This window comes from Arachis hypogaea, chromosome 11 (genome assembly GCF_003086295.3).
Source record: "Arachis hypogaea cultivar Tifrunner chromosome 11, arahy.Tifrunner.gnm2.J5K5, whole genome shotgun sequence".
In the NCBI taxonomy this organism is placed as follows: Eukaryota; Viridiplantae; Streptophyta; class Magnoliopsida; order Fabales; family Fabaceae; genus Arachis; species Arachis hypogaea.
In genome coordinates this window covers 66,633,469-66,654,657 of record NC_092046.1, presented here as the reverse complement: position 1 = coordinate 66,654,657, position 21,189 = coordinate 66,633,469, and the positions used below count along the sequence as shown (strand labels likewise).

Here is a 21,189-nt window from a genome sequence, read left to right as displayed (position 1 = left end):
ACGCGGCATGTACGCGTGCGCGTCTCTATGTGAAATCACTTATGCGCGTGCGCACCTTGTACGCGTGCGCGCCCATTGATGCATTCCCCAATCTTTTGTTTCCTCATACATTCACCACTTTGTATGCTTTCCTCCTCATTTCTTCCATCCAATACTTGCCTTATGAACCAGAAATCACTCAACAAACACATCAAGGCATCGAATGGAATTAAAGTGAATCAAAATCACCAATTTAAGGGCCTAAAAAGCATGTTTTTATACTTAAGCACAATTCAAGGGAGAATTACAAAACCATGCTATTTCATTGAATAAATGTGGGAAAAGGTGGTAAAATCCCCTAAAATAAGCACAAGATAAACCAGGAAATTTGATTGGAAAGGATTTATACCAGTTCGGAATTCCACAAAATAATTCCGTTGTTAGTATAGTCCAAACCAATAGTCAATACTCGAATCAAATTAAGATGTGGTTTTGCCACAAGTACAAACCCCAATGAAAATTAACCGAAGTATTTAAACTCCGGGTCATCTCCCTAGGCATTACAATGAAGTGTATGCTTATTGGCTATAAAGGGGCAAAGGGGCTTTTGGTTTATAAGAGGAATAAGAAAAGATAAATCAAGCAAGTAACTAAAGAAAGCAAATAATAAGGAGAAACATTCATGGCAAGGGTTGAGATCATAGGCTCTCTATCCTAGTCATTAATCATAATAATGCTTAACAAGAATTTATCTCATTTCGTCATCTCCAACATTAGAAGAAGGTGTAAGTTATCTTCCATGAGAGAAAATCAAACAAGACTAGCTAATCTCAATCCAAATGTCCTAATCAACTCACTAATTAAATTAGCAAGAGATTAGAGTCAATTGAATTAATATTAACTAACAACTCTAGATCACCAATCAAAACTGGGTTTTCATGACTCAAGATTGCCTAATTACTCTTTCCAAGCCAAGAATGCTCAAGGTCTACTCTAAGCACAACCAAGCATTTTGTCAAACAGTTGGTGGGTAATAAAGGAAAGCATGGTAACTATGCAAGAATAATAAAATCTAATAACTACCAATTGCAAGGAAAGTAAATCAACAATTTAATTCATCAATGAAAGAAATATCAACATCAAATTGCATTAAATGTAAACCGAATCCAACATTAGTTCATCATCACAAAAAAGAGCAAAATGAGAAATTAACATTACAACTAAGAAAATCAAGATGTAGAAATGAGAAATTATAGAAGAAACAAGATGAGATTAAGTAATTAATTCAAGATCCAAGACAATCTAACCTAATCCTAACCTAATTCTAGAGAGAAGAGGGAGCTTCTCTCTCTAGAAAACTAACTAAAGGCTCATGTTGACTAACTAATTGCTCTCTCTTTGCTTGGACTTCAATTCTGCATGAAATACACTCAGAAACAAGTTGGATTTGGGCCTGGGCAGCTCAAAAATCACCCCCAGCATTTTGCCTTTAAGTGGGCCACGTGCTGGTATCGGCGCCTACGCGCCATGTACACGTGCGCGTCGATTTGGCAATTTCTTTATCCGCGCGTACACGGCATGTACGCGTGCACATCTCTATGTGAAATCACTTCTGCGCGTGCGCGCCTTATACACGTGCGCACCCATTGATGCATTCCCCAATCTTTTGTTTCCTCATGCATTCTCCACTTTGTATGCTTTTCTCCTCATTTCTTCCATCCAATACTTGCCTTATGAACCTGAAATCACTCAACAAACACATCAAGGCATCGAATGGAATTAAAGTGAATCAAAATCACCAATTTAAGGGCCTAAAAAGCATTTTTTATACTTAAGCACAATTCAAGGGAGAATTACAAAACCATGCTATTTCATTGAATAAATGTGGGAAAATGTGGTAAAATCCCCTAAAATAAACACAAGATAAACCATGAAATCGGGATTTATCAAATTTTCCCACACTTAAACTAAGCATGTCCTCATGCTAAAATCAAGAAAGAAGCAAAGGGTATTAACATTTATTTAATGCAAACTAACTAAACGCAATCTATCTATATGCAACCTAATTACATGAATGCAATGGCTCAGTCAAAATGAATCAATCTCCATGAATACACATGCAAGCACATGGGCCAAGGCATTAGCAAGCAAATCAAACCACAATTGGATTGAATCATTGAAAGATTTTACAAACTTGCAAGAAAATATGATCATGGGTGGAAACATGTAATTGAGCAATCGAACCTTCACCGGATGTATATCCGCTCTAGGCACTCAAGTGTATGGGGTTGATTCACTCAATTCTCCCCCAATCATGCTTTTCAAGATTTGTTTTTCATCTAACGATCAACAATTACTTTTATGCACGCATACAAATATCATGAGGACTTTTCCATGGGTTGCAATGGGGCTAGGGTCAAGGTAGGGTGCATGATGAGCGGATAATTTATACGCTTTTTGGCATTGTTTTTAGTATATTTTTAGTAGGATCTAGTTACTTTTAGGGATGTTTTTATTAGTTTTTGTGTTAAATTCACATTTTTGAACTTTACTATGAGTTTGTGTGTTTTTCGGTGATTTTTGGTAATTTCTGGCTGAAATTGAGGGACTTGAGCAAAAAATCAGATTCAGAGGTTGAAGAAGGACTGCTGATGCTGTTGGATTCTAACGTCCCTGCACTCAAAGTGGATTTTCTGGAGCTACAGAACTCAAAATGGCGAGCTTCCAATTGTGTTGGAAAGTAGACATCCAGGGCTTTCCATCAATATATAATAGTTCATACTTTGGTCGAGTTTAAATGACGCAAAAGGGCGTTGAACGCCAGTTCTATGCTGCAGTCTGGAGTTAAACGCCAGAAACACGTCACGAACCATAGTTGAACGCCAAAAATATGTTACAACTTGGTGTTCAACTCCAGAAGAAGCCTCTACACGTGTAAACTTCAAGCTCAAACCAAGCACACACCAAGTGAGCCCCAGAAGTGGATTTATTCATCAATTACTTACTTCTGTAAACCCTAGTAGCTAGTTTAGTATAAATAGAACCTTTTATTTACATCTTCGGATCATCTTTGATGAGTTTATGATATCTTAAACTTTCATGGGGGCTGGCCATTCTGCCATGCCGGGACAATTATCACTTATGTATTTTCAAACGGTAGAGTTTCTACACTCCATAGATTAAGGTGTGGAGCTCTGCTGTTCCTCATGATTTAATGCAAAGTACTACTATTTTTCTATTCAATTCAACTTATTCCGCTTCTAACATATCCATTCGTTCCCAAGAACAAGATGAATGTGATGATTATGTGACGCTCATCATCATTCTCACATATGAACGCGTGCCTGACAAACACTTCCGTTCTACATGCAAACAAGCTAGAATGAATATCTCTTAGATATCTAATACAGAGGACCGAGTCCGAGATATTAGAATCTTCGTGGTATAAGTTAGAATCCATGGATGGCCATTCCTGAGATTCGGAATGTCTAAACCTTGTCTGTGGTATTCCGAGTAGGATTTGGAAAGGGATGGCTGCGACGAACATCAAACTCGCGAGTGCTGGGCGTAGTGACAGACGCAAAAAGAGGGTGAATCCAATTCCAGTATGATCGAGAACCTCCAGATGATTAGCCGTGCCGTGACAGAGCATTTGGACCATTTTCACAAAGAGGATGGGATGTAGCCATTGACAACGGTGATGCCCTACAGAAAGCTTGCCATGGAAAGGAGAAGACTGATTGGATGAAGATAGCAGGAAAGTAGAGGTTCAGAGGAATGAAAGCATCTCTATACGTTTATCTGAAATTCTTACCAATGATATACATAAGTATCTTTATCTTTATTTTCTTTTTATTTATTATTATTTATTCGAAAACTCCATAACCATTTAATATCCGCCTGACTGAGATTTACAAGATGACCATAGCTTGCTACATACCAACAATCTCCGTGGGATCAACCCTTACTCACGTAAGGTTTTATTACTTGGACGACCCAATGCACTTGCTGGTTAGTTGTGCGAAGTTGTGAAGTTATGTTTGGACCATGGTATTGCGCACTAGGTTTTGGCGCCATTACTAGGGAGAGAGCGAACAACAAATGTTACCTAACTTGAGTAACAATTTCGCATACCAAGTTTTTGGCGCCGTTGCCGGGGATTGTTCGAGTTTGGACAACTGACGGTTCATCGTGTTGCTCAGATTGGATAATTTTCTTCTTATTTTGTTTTCAAAAAGTTTTAAAAAAAATTTTCAAAAATATTTTCTTCTTTTTCGTTTTTCCCAATTAATATTCGAAAAAAATATATATATTTTTCTTCAGAGTTTTTTAGAATGAATTCTAGTGTTTCATGAAGCATGTTGAAGCCTGGTTGGCTGTAAAGCCATGTCTAAATTCATTTGGACTAAGGCTTCCAAACCATCATCACAAGAGCAAGCTAGTTGTTGCTAATAAAATTGTTGTTGTATGATTGATTTGTATTCTGAAGCTTAGCTGGCTATTGGCCATGTCTAGTGTTTTAGACCGGAGCTTTTACTGAAAGCTTGGCTGGCTAGTGAGCCATGTCTAATTCCTGGACTGAAGCTTTATACAAAGAGTGCAAGATTCCTGGAATTCATATTAAAAATTTTGAAATCCTTATTTTCTTTTTCAAATAATTTTCGAAAAATACAAAAAAATTTATAAAATCATAAAAATAAAAAATATTTTGTGTTTCTTGTTTGAGTCTTGAGTCAATTTTTAAGTTTGGTGTCAATTGCATTTTTTCTAAAAATGTATGCATTCATAGTGTTCTTCATGATCTTCAAGTTATTCTTGGCCAGTCTTCTTGTTTGATCTTCATATTTTCTTGTTTTGTGTCTTTTCTTGTTTTTCATATACATTCTTGCATTCATAGTGTCTATACATGAAAAATTTCTAAGTTTGGTGTCTTGCATGTTTTCTTTTCTTGAAAATTTTTCAAAAATAAGTTCTTGATGTTTATCTTGACATTCAAAGTGTTCTTGGTGTTCATCTTGACATTCATAGTGTTCTTGCATGCATCACATGTTTAGATCCAAAATTTTCATGCATTGCATCATTTTCATGTTTTTCTCTTTCATCATTAAAAATTCAAAAATAAAAAAATATCTTTCCCTTTTTCACTCATAAATTTCGAAAAGTTGGATTGACTTTTTCAAAAATTTTTAAAATTTAGTTGTTTCTTATGAGTCAAATCAAATTTTCAATTTGAAAATCTTATCTTTTTCAAAATCATTTTCAAAAATCAAATCTTTTTCATCTTTCTTATTTATTTTCGAAAATTTTAAAAATATTTTTCAAAAATTTTTTTCTTAATTTTATCTCATAATTTTCGAAAATATCATCAAAAATTAATGTTTTGATTCAAAAATTTCAAGTTTGTTACTTGCTTGTTAAGAAAGATTCAAACTTTAAGTTCTAGAATCATATCTTGTGATTACTTGTGAGTCAAGTCATTAATTTTGATTTTTAAAATCAAATCTTTTTCAAAACTAATTTTAATCATATCTTTCCATCATATCTTTTAAATCATATCTTTTTTAAAAATTTGATTTTAAAATATCTTTTCTAACTTCTTATCTTCTTATCTTTTCAAAATTGATTTTCAAATCTTTTCTCAACTAACTAATTGATTTTTTTTGTTTGTTTCTTATCTTTTTCAAAACCACCTAACTACTTTTCCCTCTCTTATTTTCGAAAATTCCTCCCTCTTTTTCAAAAATTCTTTTTAATTAACTAATTGTTTTAAATTTTAATTTTAATTTTATTTAATCCTTTAATTTTCGAAAATAATCAACCCCTTTTCAAAAATTAATTTTCAAAAATTTTCTCTCTCATCTTATTCTATTTATTTATTCATTTACTAACACTTCTCTTCATCTCAAATCACTGCTCCTATCCGCACCCTTGTATTTGGATTATCCATTCTTCTTCACTCTTATTCCCTTTCTTCTTCTACTAACAACAAGGGAACTTCTATACTGTGGTAAAAAGGATCCCTATTATTATTTTCTGTCCCCTTCTTTTTCATATGAGCAGGAGCAAGGACAAGAACATTCTTGTTGAAGCACATCCTGAACCTGAAAGGACTCTGAAAAGGAAACTAAGAGAAGTTAAAATACAGCAATCCAGAGACAACCTTACAGGAATTTTCGAACAAGAAGAGGAGATGGCAGCCAAAAATAATAATAATTCAAGGAAGATGCTTGGTGACTTTACTGCACCAAATTCCAATTTACATGGAAGAAGCATCTCCATCCCTACCATTGGAGCAAACAATTTTGAGCTGAAACCTCAGTTAGTTTTTCTAATGCAACAAAACTGCAAGTTTCATGGACTTCCATCTAAAGATCCTTTTCAGTTCTTAACTGAATTCTTGCAGATATGTGATACTGTTAAGACTAATGGAGTAGATCCTGAAGTCTACAGACTCATGTTTTTCCTGTTTGCTGTAAGAGACAGAGCTAGAGTATGGTTGGACTCTCAACCTAAGGATAGCCTGAACTCTTGGGATAAGCTGGTCACGGCTTTCTTAGCCAAGTTCTTTCCTCCTCAAAAGCTTAGTAAGCTTAGAGTGGATGTTCAAACCTTCAGACAGAAAGAAGGTGAATTCCTCTATGAAGCTTGGGAGAGATACAAGCAACTGACCAAAAAGTGTCCTTCTGACATGCTTTCAGAATGGACCATCCTGGATATATTCTATAATGGTCTGTCTGAATTAGCTAAGATGTCATTGGATACTTCTGCAGGTGGATCCATTCACCTAAAGAAAATGCCTGCAGAAGCTTAAGAACTTATTGACATGGTTGCTAACAACCAGTTTATGTACACTTCTGAGAGGAATCCTGTGAGTAATGGGACGCCTCAGAAGAAGGGAGTTCTTGAAATTGATACTCTGAATGCCATATTGGCTCAGAGTAAAATATTGACTCAGCAAGTCAATATGATTTCTCAGAGTCTGAATGGAATGCAAGCTGCATCCAACAGTACTCAAGAGGCATCTTCTGAAGAAGAGGCTTATGATCCTGAGAACCCTGCAATAGCAGAGGTAAATTATATGGGTGAACCTTATGGAAACACCTATAATCCCTCATGGAGAAATCACCCAAATTTCTCATGGAAGGATCAACAGAAGCCTCAACAAGGCTTTAATAATGGTAGAAGAAACAGGTTTAATAATAGTAAACCCTTTTCATCATCCACTCAGCAACAGACAGAGAATTCTGAGCAGAATCCTTCTAGCTTAGCAAATTTAGTCTCTGATCTATCTAAGGCCACTCTGAGTTTCATGAATGAAACTAGGTCATCTATTAGAAATTTAGAGGCACAAGTGGGCCAGCTGAGTAAAAAGATCACTAAAACCCCTCCTAGTACTCTCCCAAGCAATATAGAAGAGAATCCAAAGAGAGATTGCAAGGCCATTGATATAACCATCATGGCCGAATCCAAGGAGGAAGGGGAGGACGTGAATCCCAAGGAGGAAGACCTCCTGGGACGTCCAGTGATCAATAAGGAGTTTCCCTCTGAGGAACCAAAGGAATCTGAGGCTCATCTAGAGACCATAGCGATTCCATTGAACCTCCTTATGCCCTTCATGAGCTCTGATGAGTATTCTTCTTATGAAGAGAATGAGGATATTACTGAAGAGCAAGTTGCCAAGTACCTTGGTGCAATCATGAAGCTGAATGCCAATTTATTTGGTAATGAGACTTGGCGAGATGAACCTCCCCTATTCACCAATGAACTAAATGCATTGGATCAACTGAGATTGCCTCAGAAGAAACAGGATCCTGGAAAGTTTCTAATACCTTGTACCATAGGCACCATGACCTTTGAGAAGGCTCTATGTGACCTTGGGTCAGTGATAAATCTCATGCCCCTCTCTGTAATGGAGAAACTGGGAATTTTTGAGGTATAAGCTGCTAAAATCTCATTAGAGATGGCAGACAACTCCAGAAAATAGGCTTATGGACAAGTAGAGGACATGTTAGTAAAGGTTGAAGGCCTTTACATCCCTGCTGATTTCATAATCCTAGATACTGGGAAGGATGAGGATGAATCCATCATCCTTGGAAGACCCTTCCTAGCCACAGCAAGAGCTGTGATTGATGTTGACAGAGGTGAACTAGTCCTTCAATTGAATGAAGACTCCCTTGTGTTTAAAACTCAAGGTCATCCTTCTGTAAATATGGAAAAGAGGCACAGTAAGCTTCTCTCAAAACAGAGTCATACAGAGCCCCCACAATCAAACTCTAAGTTTGGTGTTGGGAGGCCACAACCAAACTCTAAGTTTGGTGTTGAACTCCCATATCCAAACTCTAAGTTTGGTGTTGGGAAGTCTCAACAATGCTCTGAACATCTGTGAGGCTCCATGAGAGCCCACTGTCAAGCTATTGACATTAAAGAAGCTCTTGTTGGGAGGCAATCCAATTTTTATTTATCTAATTTTATTTTTATTTTTTATTATTCTTTCATGTTTTATTAGATTCATGATCATGTGGAGTCACAAAATAAATCAAAAAATTAAAAACAGAATCAATAATAGCAGAAGAAAAATCATACTCTGGAGGAAGGACTTACTGGCGTTTAAACGCCAGTAAGGAGCATCTGGCTGGCGTTCAACGCCAGAACAGAGCATGGATCTGGCGTTGAACGCCAGAAACAAGCAACATCCTAGCGTTCAGATGCCAGGAATGCACACTGAGGAAAGCTGGCGCTGAACGCCAGAAACAAGCATAGAACTGGCATTCAACGCCAGAAACATGCTGCATCTGGGTGCTGAACGCCCAGAACAAGCATCAATTCGGCGTTTAAATGCCAGAATTGCATGCAAAGGCATTTTACATGCCTAATTAGTGCAGGGATGCAAATCCTTGACACCTCAGGATCTGTGGACTCCACAGGATCATCTCAGCATTTGTGGACCCCATAGGATCCCTACCTACCTCCACTCATACTCTTCCCTCTTCTCATTCATCTTCTCTTCCCAATAAACACCCTTCCCCAAAACCCTTCACCAATCACCTCAAGCTCTCTTCCCTACTACCCCTTCACCACTCACATCCATCCACTCTTTCCCATAAACCTACCTCATAAACCCCACCTACCTTCAAAATTCAAAATCACTTTCCCACCCAAATCCACCCTAAATGGCCGAACCTAACCCCTCTCCCTACACTATATAAACCCCTCCATTCTTCTTCATTTTCACACAACACAACCCTCTCTTCCCCTTCTTGGCCGAAACACAACCTTCTCTCCCTCTCCTCCATTTCTTCTTCTTCATCATCTCTTCTTTCTTCTCTTGCTCGAGGGCGACCAATATTCTATGTTTGGTGTGGTAAAAGCATAAGCTTTTTATTTTTCTATTACCATTGATGGCACCTAAGACCAGAGAAACCTCTAGAAAAGGGAAAGGGAAGACAAAAGCTTCTACCTCCGAGTCATGGGAGATGGAAAGATTCATCTCCAAAGCCCATCAAGACCACTTCTATGATGTTGTGGCCAAGAAGAAGGTGATCCCCGAGGTCCCTTTCAAACTCAAGAGAAATGAGTATCCAAAAATCCGACACGAAATCCAAAGAAGAGGTTGGGAAGTTCTAACAAACCCCATCCAACAAGTCGGAATTCTAATGGTTCAAGAGTTCTATGCTAATGCATGGATCACTAGGAACCATGATCAAAGTAAGAACCCGAACCCAAAGAATTATCTTACCATGGTTCGGGGGAAATACTTAGATTTTAGTCCGGAAAATGTGAGGTTGGCGTTCAACTTGCCAATGATGGAAGAGAACGCACGCCCCTACACAAGAAGAGTCAACTTTGATCAAAGGTTGGACCAAGTCCTCATGGATATATGTGTGGAAGGAGATCAATGGAAGATTGACTCAAAAGGCAAACCGGTTCAACTAAGAAGACTGGACCTTAAGCCTGTAGCTAGAGGATGGTTGGAGTTCATTCAATGCTCAATCATTTCTATTAGCAACCGGTCTGAAGCTACAATAGACTGGGCTATCATGATCCATAGCATCATGATTGGGGAGGAAGTGGAGGTTCATGAGATTATACCTCAAGAACTCTACAAGGTGGTTGACAAGTCCTCTACTATGGCAAGGTTAGCTTTTCCTCACCTCATTTGCCACCTATGCAATTCGGCTGGGATTGACATAGAAGGAGATATCCTCATTGAAGAGGACAAGCCCATCATTAAGAAAAGGATGGAGCAAACAAGAGAGCCTATTCATGGATCTCAAGAGACGCATGAAGAAGCTCATCACCAAGAAATCCCTGAGATACCTCAAGGGATGCACTTTCCTCCATAGAATTTTTGGGAGTAAATCAACACCTCCCTAAGAGAATTAAGTTCCAACATGGGACAACTAAGGGTGGAACATCAAGAGCACTCCATCATCCTTCATGAAATTAGAAAAGATCAAAGAGCAATGAGGGAGGAGCAACAAAGACAAGGAAGAGACATAGAAGAGCTCAAGAACATCATTGGTTCTTCAAGGATAAAACGCCACCATCACTAAGGTGGACTCATTCCTTGTTCTTACATTCTCTGTTTTTCGTTTTTTCTATGTTAAATGTTTATCTATGTTTGTGTCTTCACTATATGATCATAAGTATTTAAGTGTCTATGCCTTAAAGTAGTGAATATGAATCCATCACCTCTCTTAAATGAAAATATTTTAATTCAAAAGAACAAGAAGTACATGAGTTTCGAATTTATCCTTGAACTTAGTTTAATTATTTTGATGTGGTGACAACACTTTTTGTTTTCTGAATAAATGCTTGAACAGTGCATATGTCTTTTGAATTTGATGTTTAAGAATTTTAAATATGTTGGCTCTTGAAAGAATGATGACAAGGAGACATGTTATTTGATAATCTGAAAAATCATAAACTTGATTCTTGAAGCAAGAAAAAGCAGTGAATACAAAAGCTTGCAGAACAAAAAAAATAGCGAAAAAAAAGGAAAATAGAAAAAGAAAAAGCAAGCAGAAAAAGCCAAAAGCTCTTAAAACCAAAAGGCAAGAGCAAAAAGCCAATAACCCTTAAAACCAAAAGGCAAGGGTAAATAAAAAGGATCCAAAGGCTTTGAGCATCAGTGGATAGGAGGGCCTAAAGGAATAAAATACTGGCCTAAGCGGCTAAACCAAGTTGTCCCTAACCATGTGCTTGTGGCGTGAAGGTGTCAAGTGAAAACTTGAGACTGAGCGGTTAAAGTCAAGGTCCAAAGCAAAAGAAGAGTGTGCTTAACAACCCTGAACACCTCTAATTGGGGACTCTAGCAAAGTTGAGTCACAATCTGAAAAGGTTCACCCAATTATGTGTCTGTGGCATTTATGTATCCGGTGGTAATATTGGAAAACAAAGTGCTTAGGGCCACGGCCAAGACTCATAAAGTAGCTGTGTTCAAGAATCAACATACTGCACTAGGAGAATCAATAACACTATCTGAACTCTGAGTTCCTATAGATGCCAATCATTCTGAACTTCAATGGATAAAGTGAGATGCCAAAACTATTCAAGAGGCAAAAAGCTACAAGTCCCGCTCATCTGATTGGAGCTATGTTTCATTAATAGTTTGGAATTTATAGTATATTCTCTTCTTTTTATCCTATTTAATTTTCAGTTGCTTGGGGACAAGCAACAATTTAAGTTTGGTGTTGTGATGAGCGGATAATTTATACGCTTTTTGGCATTGTTTTTAGTATATTTTTAGTAGGATCTAGTTACTTTTAGGGATGTTTTTATTAGTTTTTATGTTAAATTCACATTTCTGAACTTTACTATGAGTTTGTGTGTTTTTCTGTGATTTCAGGTAATTTCTGGTTGAAATTGAGGGACTTGAGCAAAAAATCAGATTCAGAGGTTGAAGAAGGACTGCTGATGCTGTTGGATTATAACCTCCCTGCACTCAAAGTGGATTTTTTGGAGCTACAGAACTCAAAATGGTGCGCTTCTAATTGTGTTGAAAAGTAGACATCTAGGGCTTTCCATCAATATATAATAGTTCATACTTTGGCCGAGTTTAAATGATGCAAAAGGGCGTTGAACGTCAGTTCTACGCTGCAGTTTGAAGTTAAACGCCAGAAACACGTCACGAACCAGAGTTGAACGCCAAAAACACGTTACAACTTGGCGTTCAACTCCAGAAGAAGCCTCTGCATGTGTAAACTTCAAGCTCAGCCCAAGCACACACCAAGTGAGCCCCAGAAGTGGATTTATTCATCAATTACTTACTTCTGTAAACCCTAGTAGCTAGTTTAGTATAAATAGAACTTTTTATTTACATCTTCGGATCATCTTTGATGAGTTTATGCTATCTTAGACTTTCATGGGGGCTGGCCATTCGGCCATGCCTGGACCATTATCACTTATGTATTTTCAAACGGTAGAGTTTCTACACTCCATAGATTAAGGTGTGGAGCTCTGTTGTTCCTCATGATTTAATGCAAAGTACTACTGTTTTTCTATTCAATTCAACTTATTCCGCTTCTAACATATCCATTCATTCCCAAGAACATGATGAATGTGATGATTATGTGACGCTCATCATCATTCTCACATATGAACGCGTGCCTGACAAACACTTCCGTTCTACATGCAAACAAGCTAGAATGAATATCTCTTAGATATCTAATACAGAGGACCGAGTCTGAGATATTAGAATCTTCGTGGTATAAGTTAGAACCCATGGATGGCCATTCCTGAGATCCGGAAAGTCTAAACCTTGTCTATGATATTCCGAGTAGGATCTGGGAAGGGATGGATGTGACGAACATCAAACTCACGAGTGCTGGGCGTAGTGACAGACGCAAAAGGAGGGTGAATCCTATTCCAGTATGATCGAGAACCTCCAGATGATTAGCCGTGCCGTGACAGAGCATTTGGACCATTTTCACAGAGAGGATGAGATGTAGCCATTGACAACTGTGATGCCCTACAGAAAGCTTGCCATGGAAAGGAGTAAGACTGATTGGATGAAGATAGCAGGAAAGCAGAGGTTCAGAGGAATGAAAGCATCTCTATGTGCTTATCTGAAATTCTCACCAATGATATACATAAGTATCTTTATCTTTATTTTCTATTTATTTATTATTATTTATTCGAAAACTCCATAACCATTTAATATCCGCCTGACTGAGATTTACAAGATGACCATAGCTTGCTACATACCAACAATCTCCGGGGATCGACCCTTACTCACGTAAGGTTTTATTACTTGGATGACCCAGTGCACTTGCTGGTTAGTTGTGCGAAGTTGTGAAGTTATGCTTGGACCATGGTATTGCGCACTAGGTTTTGGCGCCATTACCAGGGAGAGAACGAACAACAAATGTTACCTAACTTGAGTAACAATTTCGCATACCAGTGCATATGGTCAAGTGAGCTTAAAATTTGAATTATTGATTAACTTAAACTTCCTACCTAACCTATGACAACCTATACAATTCTAAACAAATCTAGATATCCATTCTTCACTTTTCTACACACTCATGCATTCTCTTTTAGATCACCACACATATGCATTAATCATTATTAAAGTTACCTTGGGGCGTTTTTGTCCCCTTTTTATTGCAATTCTTTTTCCTTCTTTTCCTAGTTTTTTTAATTAAAATATATACAAGAATATCAATGCATATGGTTTACCAATGATTAACACATGAGCATGCACCTAATTCCCAAAATTTTCAACATAAATAAAGAAATACACTTTTATGTCTACCCAATGTACCCAACTTTCCCAAATTCTAATGATGAACACTCTCACTAGCCTAAGCTAATCAAATATCCAAACAAGGGACATTTATTATTTTTCACTTAGGCTTGTAATGTGCTACAATTAAGAACAAATGGGTTAAGCATAGGCTCAAAATTGGCTAGCAATAGAAGATAAAAGGTAGGCTATTTGGGTAAGTGAGCTATTTGAACAATGGTCTCAATCATATAAATGCATGTATACACAAAATAATGGACATAAAGAATCAAACAAATCAAAGATTACACTCATAACAAGAGAATAATGCACACAAGAATAAAAATAAGTAGTTATGTATGATGTAACCACACAATTAGGCTCAAAACTTACGTGCTTGTATTCTTTGCTCAAAACATGATCCACAAAGTGTATTAATCAAGCAAGTTCTAAAAAAAATTTTCAACCAATTGGGGTGGTGCCCTAGAAATGGAATTCTTGGAAAATTTCATCATATTGACTAAGCTTATTCTAGTGCAAGGTTGTGATTTAGAATTTTTTTAAAATTTTTTCCTAGTTTACCCCCTTGATGCCAGGGCATTTTGGCCAGTTTCACTGACCTTTTCTTTACTGTTTTAGGGTAGTTTCATGCATTTTCTTAGGAAATAAACAAGTTTTGGGTGGAATTTCACTTACATCTTGATTTAAGCATACATTGTGCACTTTACATGATTTCATGGGATTTTTGCATGAATTAGATGACAAATTGGATGATGCATGTCTCATGATGTAGATTAGAACTTTGATGCACTTTATTGCTTGATTTCAGGACAAAGGAAACAAAAAAGAACCACGTTAGCAGCCACGTTAGTCTAACTAACGTAACCGCTAACGTAGAATGGGAGCTAGCTTGCAACGCTAATAAGAAAAATAATCGTTAATAACGTCCTTGAAGCCATCATAGCCCACATTAAGAGTCACGTTAACTAAGTTAATGTGAACTCTAACGTGGAAGAAAGAAAGTGGAGCCAACGTTAGTGGCACTCACCTTTGTCACTAACGTTGGACCAAGCTCATATTGGCCACGTTAGCTTCCACGTTAACTTAGTTAACGTGGACTCTAACGTTGGGAAGCAAAAGAATGGCCAACGTTAGTGACACTCACCATTGTCACTAACGTTGGACTAAGCCACCTTGAGCTACGTTAACTCCCATGTTAACTTAGTTAACGTGGAAGTTAACGTAGAGAAAGCAAACAATCGCCAACGTTAGTGAAACTCACCTTTGTCACTAATGTTGGAATGAGCCACAATGAGCCACTATGAGCCACGTTAACTCCCACGCTAACTTAGTTAACGTGGAAGATAACGTTGAGGATAGGATGATGAGCCAACGTTAGTGACACTCACCTTTGTCACTAACGTTGGAGATGGCTATCATTACCACGTTAGAAGCCACGTTAACTTAGTTAACGTGGACTCTAACGTGGGAAGTAGGGGCACCTTGGAACGTTAGTGACAAAGGTAAGTGTCACTAACGTTCTCGAAGAATTGGCAAGCCTACGTTAAGAGCCACGTTAACTAAGTTAACGTGAGCTCTAACGTAGGGGGAGGGAGGACTCTCAACGTTATTGGAAAAGGTGAGTCCCAATAACGTGTGCGAAGGATCAAGAGGCAATGTTAGTGGTCACATTGGTGCCACTAACGTTGAAATTAACGTGGATCATACCTGGGTTAGGAACGTTAGTGAAAAGGGTGATTGTCACTAACGTTCTCGAACCCACACTCTCACTTAACGTTAACGCCACTAACGTCCTGAGCTAAACACCCTGCCTACTTCACACTTTCTCTCTGCAAGTAAGGCTAAGCTAACTGAAAAGGATAACTGCTTCAAACTCAAGATCCAAAGGCCCATATCCAAGACTTGAAGAACCAACTAGAAGATCAGAAAAGTAGTATATATAGGGGGAGTTTTGAATTAGAAATGAGCTTTTTGGGGGAGTTGGAAATTGGAGAACTACTCTCTGTATAATTTTACTTTCTCTGCACTTCTAGTTTTACTTTTCATAATGTATTTTCCATCTTTGTTTTTGATTTCTAGAGCTATGAACAACTAAACCCCTTTCATTAGATTAGGGAGCTCTGTTGTAATTTGATGGATCAATATTAGTTTTCATTATTCTTTTTCTATCTTTTCTCTTGATTTTACTAGAAAGCTTTCAATCTTCATCCAATTGGGTAGTTATCTTGGAAAAGAAGCTATTCATACTTGGATCTCTTCTGAACCTTGGAAGAGGAATGAAGAGATCATGCTAGAAATGCTTTCTCATGTTGGACCAAATTGGGGTTGGATGGATATGGTGACTATAATTCTACCAACACTTGATTTGGGAATGCATGTGGTATAATCAGTGAACATACTTCATCTCTTCTCATGAGCAATTGACCAAAGAATTGGCTATTGATCAAGATTTGAGAGATTGAATTACAATTCATTGTAATTCGATCACTTAAGATTGCCAAGGAGATCAATGAACGCATTGATTGAGGAAGAGATAAAAATGAACTTGATCCGGAGAATGCAACATCTCCTAAGCCCAATGAATTTTCCATTTTTGATCTTACCCATTCTCTTTAATTTCTGTAATTTACTTTTATGAGCATCTTCCCCATTCCCATTTAAGATTCTATAATTTACTTTCCGCCATTTACATTCAGCTCTTTATTTCCAGCAATTTATATTTTCTGCTATTTACTTTCCCGCTATTTAATTTTCTGCAAATCTCAAATTAAATTCTGCTTAGCTCAACTAGAACATTCCTCTAATTAAAGTTGCTTGACCAATCAATCCCTGTGGGATTCGACCTCACTCTATTGTGAGTTTTTACTTGACGACAATTCGGTATACTTGCCGAAGGAAAATTGTTGAGAGACAAGTTTCCGTGCATTAAGTTTATGGCGCCGTTGCCGGGGATTGATTTTGTATCAACAATGATTAAATTGGAGGATAACTAGATTGAGCATTTTTCTTTTGTTTGATTTAAATTTCTGTTTGAGTAATTTACTTTCAGTTTTAGTTATTTTCTTCCTTTTACCCCCTACTCCTCTTTCTTCGTTATTTACAATTCAGTTTACTAACCCACTAACTGTTTGATATATTGCATCACTCACACTAACATCATTTCTATAGAAATTACTTTCTGCATCTATTTCCTTGCTTGTGCCTTGTTGGTTGTATGACAGGGAGAAGAAGCGGGGCTTCAACTTCCTTTGATTCTGAACCTGAGAGGACATTCCTTAGATTAAGGAGGGAAGCAAGGGGAAAGAGAGTAGTTGGTGCTGAGGAAGAGGAGGAGTACTTTGAACTAGATATGGACGAGAATATGGAGAACCATCATGAAGAAGAGGCTCACAACCATGGCAGAGAAGGTCTAGCAAATCATGCTGGGCAAGAGAGAAGAGTTCTGGGTTCGTACATCAATCCAAACCCAGGAAATTGCGGAAGTAGCATCCAAAGGCCAACCATACATGCCAACAACTTTGAACTAAAGCCACAGCTCATCACCCTTGTTCAGAACAATTGTTCATTCGGAGGAGGTGTCCAAGAAGACCCCAATCAACATCTAACCACCTTCCTGAGGATATGTGATACTGTGAAGTCTAATGGTGTTCATCCTGACACCTATAGACTACTTCTGTTCCCTGTCTCACTCAAGGACAAGGCATCTAAATGGCTAGAATCCTTCCCAATGGGGAATTTAGCAACCTGGGAAGAGGTGGTGAACAAGTTCTTGGCAAGATTCTATCCTCCTCAACGGATCAACAGGCTGAGAGCTGAGGTGCAAACCTTCAGGCAGCAAGATGGTGAGACTCTATATGAAGCATGGGAGAAGTTTAAGGACCTGACAAGAAGGTGTCCACCAGATATGTTCAACGAATGGGTGCAGCTGCACATTTTCTATGAAGGTCTTTCTTATGAATCAAAGAAGGCAGTAGACCACTCATCAGGGGGATCTCTGAACAAGAAGAAGACCATTGAAGAAGCCATAGATGTCATTGAGACTGTAACAGAGAATGACTATTTCTATGCTTCTGAAAAAGGCAACACTAGAGGAGTGATGGAGCTAAACAATGTGGATGCATTGCTGGCCCAAAACAAGCTTATCACCAAGCAGCTGGCTGACCTCACCAAGAAGATGGAGAGGAACCAAGTAGCAGCAATTACCACCTCATCAGCAACCCAAGAGGGAGTGAATGTAGAGGCAGAGGATGAGCAAGAACAAGCTAACTACATTGGAAACTCACCCAAGCAGACCCATGATTCATACTCCAAGACCTACAACCCTGGATGGAGGAATCACCCAAACTTTGGGTGGGGAAATCAACAAGATCAAAGTCAGGATCAGAGATGTCACAACCCCAACAACCATGCAGCTCACCAACATTCCACACAGAGATCATATCAACACCACCCTAACAACACCTCTCCACATCCATACCAAAACCAAAATAATCCAACTCACCCATCCAACCTCAACTCATCATCATCTGAAGATAGACTCTCAAGGATTGAGAATATACTTGAAAGCATATGCAAAGAGATTCAAGATAACAAGGTGTTCAAAGAGGAGGTGCGAGCCAGTATCAAGAACCAGGGAGACACCATCAAGAAGCTAGAATTTCAAGTGGGATACTTATCTGAGAAGATCCCCAAACCTACTGATAGCTTCCCAAGTGACACAGAGAAAAATCCGAGAGGTGAAGCAAAGAAAGTCAGATGGGAAGATTGCAAGATGATTACTATAAGTGATAAGGAGACTGAGGAAGAGCTGAACAACCCATCAGAATAACCTAAAGACACTTCGGCAGGAAAGCAGGGGGAGAATCATCAAGAAATCACAATTACACAGAAAGAGCTGACACAGAAGGAGCTGCTAAGACTCTATGCACCCTTTCCCCAATTACTAAATGGCTGTGTAGAGAAGAGACTATAGTCAAGGTTTCTTGACATGTTTGCATCTCTCCATGTAAACATACCATTCATCAAGGCCCTCCAACAAATGCCCTCATACATTAAGTATATGAAGGAACTGCTGACCAAGAAAAGGTCACTCAAGGGAGGACAAACCATAGTGATGAATAAGGAGTGCAGTGCTCTTATTCAACCAGAGATGCCTACAAAGAGGAATGACCCAGTGAGTTTCTACATTCCCTGTGCCATAGGAAAAACAATGTTTGATAAAGGACTTTGCGATCTCGGAGCAAGCATCAACTTAATGCCTTTATCACTTATGAAAAGGCTACAGATCAATGAGATAATATCCACAGATGTAGTTATCAGGCTGGCTGATAAAACTCAAAAACAAGTAGTAGGAGTGGTTGAAAATGTGCTAGTGAAGGTTGGAAAATACTTCCTGCCCATAGACTTTGTCATCTTGGACATGGAAGAGAGTCACCTGCACCCAATCATGTTGGGAAAACCATTCCTGGCTACAGCCAGAGCACTTATAGATGTGGAGTGAGGGGAGCTAATTTTGAGGATCCATGATGAACAACTCACCTTCAATGTTTTCAAGCCCTCACAAAAAATAGATCAAGAGAACAAAGAACCAAGCAAAGATCACAGTGAGATACTGAATGAAGAAACAAGTACTGAAGCACAACCAGCACATCTGGGAATCTCCTTAGTTGAGGAACAAGGCAATCAGCAGCTGTCACAGCTCAAAGAAAATCAGGAGGAACCTAAACCACCAGAGCTATATGAGACCAGCAACAAAACCTATTTGGAAGAGGAGGTCACAAAGAGCAAGGCAACATCAAAAGGAACAAAGAAGAAGGTACCAAGGAGGTGGAGGAACAAGAAGATCCCTACAGAGGACTTCTCTCCAGGGGATAAAGTAATCTCAGCTTACTTCCCAGCCATTCCCCCCGATCTCCCCACCATCCCATCTCAGCTACCTAAAGTTTTTACCATCAACAAAGTCCTCTCCTTGGAACATGTAAATATCCTTGATGAAGCCAATGGAGATAGATTTACTGCAAGGGGGGAGGACTTGAAGCACTACCAACCACCCTGATAAAGGCAGAACGTCAAGCTAGTGACGCTAAAGAAGCGCTTCAAGGGAGGCAACCCATGTTTTACATGCTTTAAAAAATAGTTAATAAATCAAGGTTCATAAAATTTGAATCAACTTGATATGCACTTGAATGAATCATTGTGTGCAACATATAGTGAGGAACAAGTTTGGTGTTCAAGGCACACTAAGAGAACATGAATGTAACCCACATCATGTCACTCTTAGGGGCCTTGAACAAATCTTTTACACCACATGGCACCAAACTAAGTTTGGTGTTGCCAATGTTGCATACATGGATATTCAGTTAATCAGTTGGTTGGCATTCATGAATACTACTTAGTTAGTCATAAACAAAAACTAAAAAAAGTGGTAGTTGTTCCCATTTTTATTTTGCCGCCACTATCCACACAATTAATAATTACACTTTTTCTTGTTTCGTAGGAAAATTGATGGACAATTGAAAGGAAGATTCGGCCACTACAAAAGGGGAGTATTTCACACATGTCTCAAGGGAAAATGCATTGGGAATGGTTGCCATGCAACATTGGAAGAAGAACAAGCTTGGAAACTGAACCAATCCATTCATAAAGTTGGTGATCCTTGCGCTCACCCCATGTAAAACCCCATCCGTTCATCATACACCAATCCTATTAATCCACACCTTTCATCCACATACCACTTCCCTATATAAGTGGTTCGCACTAAGTACACCCTTAACATTCCAATTTCACTCCCCACACTTCTCAGTCTCGAAACCAAACACTCTTCCCCTTCATTGCACCAAATCTTAACCCAACCGAATTCCCTCGCCTATCCATACCTTCCACCACCTTCACACATCAACTCCTACTTATGGCATCATCAAGCTCTGATGAGCGGATAATTTATACGCTTTTTGGCATTGTTTTTAGTATGTTTTTAGTAGGATCTAGTTACTTTTAGGGATGTTTTCATTAGTTTTTATGTTAAATTTACATTTCTGGACTTCACTATGAGTTTGTGTGTTTTTCTGTGATTTCAGGTATTTTCTGGCTGAAATTGAGGGACTTGAGCAAAAATCAGATTCAGAGGTTGAAGAAGGACTGCTGATGCTGTTGGATTCTGACCTCCCTGCACTCAAAATGGATTTTCTGGAGCTACGGAACTCAAAATGGCACGCTTCTAATTGCGTTGGAAAGTAGACATCCAAGGCTTTCCAGAAATATATAATAATCCATACTTTGGCTAAGAATAGTCGACGCAAACTGGCGTTCAACGCCAGCTTTCTGCCCAAATCTGGCGTCCAGCGCCAGAAAAGGAGCCAAAACCAGAGTTGAACGCCCAAACTGGCACAAAAGCTGGCGTTCAACTCCAAGAAGGACCTCTACACGTGTAACACTCAAAGCTCAGCCCAAGCACACACCAAATG

At 38.5% G+C, this 21,189-nt stretch overlaps 1 non-coding gene across 1 annotated transcript; it reads right to left on the bottom strand.

The window, feature by feature from the left end:
• Positions 1-6,565: 6,565 nt before the first annotated feature.
• LOC112724696 (small nucleolar RNA R71) lies at positions 6,566-6,673 on the bottom strand. The gene has a single exon (XR_003163846.1). It is a non-coding gene; the product is annotated as a small nucleolar RNA R71 (small nucleolar RNA).
• Between the last annotated feature and the right edge of the window lie 14,516 nt (positions 6,674-21,189).